We start from the raw sequence: 3,548 nt of genomic DNA on the forward strand, positions 1-3,548 counted from the left end.
CCCCCCCCCTCCCCCCCCGCCACGGCACACACACCAGGACAGCGACGCCCCTGCGTGGAGAGCCTGGGCCGGCCCTGCTCAGCCCCACCGCGGCCATGCTGCCCGGGTCTTGTGCTGGCTGCGCTTGGTGCCGGCCGGGAGGGGGTCCACGTTGTCTGCAGGAGCTGCCTGGCCGAGCCCCGCCATGAGCCGTTGCCCCGGGGTCCGAAGTTGATGGGGCAGAGCCAGCAGGTCGGCTGCAGCGAAGCAGGGTAGCACAGAAGACCCAGGGGCGGCTCAGAGCAGACCCTGCACCATGGCTCCCGACAGGAAGCAGGGGCCGTCACCAGCTCCGCGGAGAAGAACGGGATCTGGACAGCACGCCCAGCTCTGCTGCTCACCAGCGGGGCTGGGTCCCACCTCACCACGCCTGTTCCTGCTCCCCCAGAGAACATAGGGAGGCGGTCCCTGCAGCGGGTGCTCGCTGAGCATTGGCCGGTTTAGGCCCGGCCTCACCACCCTCATGTCTCCCAGGACAGCAGGGAGCCCAGCCTCGCTCTGCCCTCGGAGGGGCTGCCCTCGCTCTCCAGGGAGTGCCGGGGCAGCTGCCGTCCCCACAGAGAGCGGCGCAGGCTGAGAGCAGGAGCCTCCCGGGGTGTGCAGGGGCGCGGTGTGGAGCACACACCCTCCCGGGCAGGGCGTCTGGGTGCTGGGCGGGCTAGGTGCCATCCCGTCAGACTTTCCAAGAACCCTGTCAGGTCTGTCCTCATCCAGCAGGCAAGAACGGAGGCCCAGGCCCGCAGCTGGCAGAGGGCACGCGGTCCCACCTAGCCCCTCGCCCTCCGCGACAGCAGGCCTGCCTCCTCTGCCGTGCCCCACCCGGCCAGACTGCAGCCCAGATCGGCTCTGGGCAGGCACGCACACGTGCCGGCGTGTTCCATGCTGTCCTCGGGCCTGCCTCCCTGCCACTGGCCTCTTAACCCCACGTTTATGCCCCAAATGCCACGTCCTTGCGAAGAGGCCTCCAGGGCTCAGGACGGCTTGGGCTCGTGGGGCAGGTGAGGGCCTGGGCCGGGGCACCCTCGGTAGATGGAGGTGCACCTGCTGCTCACCCGGCCGCCCGCGAGCCCTGCAGCTGGGGTGGCTCAGAAACAAGCCATGACCAGGGCACTGCCCCAGGAAGCTCCTGCTCCACAGCAGGTGGGACCTGGCGCTGGCCCAGGGAGGCCCATGGCCACAGGGTCCGGGCGCTCGGCCGAGGGCCACCTGTGCTGTGCGGGTCCGTGTAGCGGCAGGAGGGCCCGCCCTGGACGCCCGCTGCTCGGGACGGGTGCGATGCCCTGCAGGCAGGCCCGCCTCTGGATGGGCAGCCCAGGCCCCCACCCCCTCCTCGCACCTACGCGGCGAGGCCACGCTCTAATGAGACCCAGGGTAGAGGCAAGTCTTTTAGTGACATTAGCTTCACAGCTTAGAAAACCCCAGATGTCAGCTCCCGCCACAAAAACCCCAAGAAAGGGGAGACTCACACGGGGTGGGGAGAGGGTGCTCTGACTGCGAGGAACGCCGCCCCTCACGTCCTTACGAGGGCGGTCATTCCCCGGCTAAGGCTCTGTGAAGGAGGGACGGGCACACGTGGGTTGACTGTGGCTGGGGGAAGACGGGGCACTCAATGCCCGTGGTAAGAAGCAGGGAAGGGCAGAGTCCAGACAGCAGCCTGCAGAGCCGGCCAGATGGAGGTCGCGCCCTGGTCTCCCTCACCTCCACCACCAGCCGCAAGAGCCCTGCCACCATTCCCAGGGAGCCGGGCCTTGAGGAGGTGCTCACCCAGAAGAGGCGGGGGATCCGAGCAAACACAGTCCTCGACGCCTTCCCAACCACCGCTCTCACAGTCCTCAGGTCGTCCTGCGGGGGCACAGCCTTGGGTCCAGTTCAAGAGCACGGCTCTGCGTGGGCCCCCCGCGGGCGAGACTCCCGCGTCCCCGAGACGCCGAGGCAGAGCTAGGTCTCTGCAGACACAGAGCTCCCAGGGCGCCACGCAACACAGACCCCAGGGGGCGCTTCAGCCGAAGAGGTGCGTGGGACCGAGCCCAAGGCCGACGGCCACATGTCGCTGGCCCCCAACCCTGGAAGGCACAGGCCGAGAGATGGAGACCACAGATGCGTGTACTCGGAGGGTCACCAGCCCGGTCTCTGTCCCCAGATGGGACAGCAAAGCCAGCCTCGGAGGGCCTTATCCTCCCAGGGTGTCCCTAACGGCTCTCTATCCCGGCCCCGAGAATCTCCCACGCGGTGAGCAGGCGTGCTGAGCCCAGACCCAGGAGAGGGGTGACCTGCGATTCTGCACAGGACGGGGGCAGTGCCCAGGGGGCCGAGGCTCGAGGGTACCCACGGCACGCACAGGGCCAGCCTGGGTCAGATGGCCCGTCACCCGAGTACTAGTACTGACCCGGAAGGGCTAGCTGGCTGCTGTGGTCAGGGTCAGTCTGCTGGTGACGGCTGGCCCCGAGGGAGGCAGTGTGGTCACCTCTCCCCGAGGACTGAATGGGTGGTGAGTCCGTGCCCACCGGCTCCCCAAGCCCACCTCCCCCTGCCCCAACACCCACTGAATCCTAGCCACGGAAAGAATGAGTGAATTCGGTGGGAAGAGGCTACGGTCCAGGGGTGCTGACCTCAGGCACATTTCGGAGTGAAGGGGACCACGTGACCACGCTCGCTGGCCTGGCACAGGCCACGGCCTCGTGTCCTTGTCTGTGAACTGGCGGTGGTCCCCTCCTTTCAGAGAGGTCACAGAGGAAGTGCGCAGGGCGTGCCAGGCATTCAGGACCACTCGCAGTGGCAGCCCTGCCGGCGTGGCAGCACCTCATGGTGGGGGGCAGAAGCACCTGGAAGCCCTGGCCAGCTCTGCCAGGCTTACCAAGACCCCAGGGACACACGACCTCAGCGACAAGCAGAGGCGGTCACTTGAAAGGATGACTGTCTGGAAGGGCCAGCAGGTGGCATGGTGGTTGATGTGCTGGACTCCCACATGGCTGACTGCAGTTCAAATCCTGGACCTGGCAGCTTGCTTTCTCACTCTCCCTCCCTCTCTGTCTCTCTGGCCAAACAGAAAAATGGTAACAGTGATAAGACAGAGCAAGTAATTTTACAAAGGTTTCAGAAGTGAAAGAAGGACGGCTATCCTGGTAGGCCAAGCCCCACGCCCCAGGCCCTGCCCAGGATCGGAGCTCAGCCCGGGTGACCTCTCTTCCCTGCAGCTCCCGCACTCAGCTTGGTCCGGCAGCCGCGGCCTCCCCTCTGCACCGCGGAGACTCGGAGGAAGCCGTGAAACCTGGCCTTGGAACGCTCAGATCGCCTGCCCAGGCCATTGTGTCTACATCTCTGTGGGACCCGTCTCAGCGGTGCCGGCTCTGAGCTCCATCCTCGCTGCCTCGGCTGTACCCGGGCTCCTATCTCTGCCTCACCGCCTTGGCTGTGCCCGGGCTCCTATCTGTCTCGCCGCCTCGGCTGTGCCCGGGCTCCTATCTGTCTCGCCGCCTCGGCCGGGCGTGGGCTCCTCTATCTCACCCTTT

At 66.8% G+C, this 3,548-nt stretch overlaps 1 protein-coding gene across 1 annotated transcript in view; it reads right to left on the reverse strand.

Annotated features, from left to right (window-relative positions):
* Nucleotides 1–3,548, reverse strand: part of MGLL (monoglyceride lipase) — a 72,251-nt gene that overhangs the window by 16,752 nt on the left and 51,951 nt on the right. The window lies entirely within an intron of this gene.

Source organism: Tupaia chinensis, unplaced genomic scaffold (genome assembly GCF_000334495.1).
Source record: "Tupaia chinensis unplaced genomic scaffold, TupChi_1.0 Scaffold147500_2, whole genome shotgun sequence".
Taxonomy (NCBI): Eukaryota; Metazoa; Chordata; class Mammalia; order Scandentia; family Tupaiidae; genus Tupaia; species Tupaia belangeri.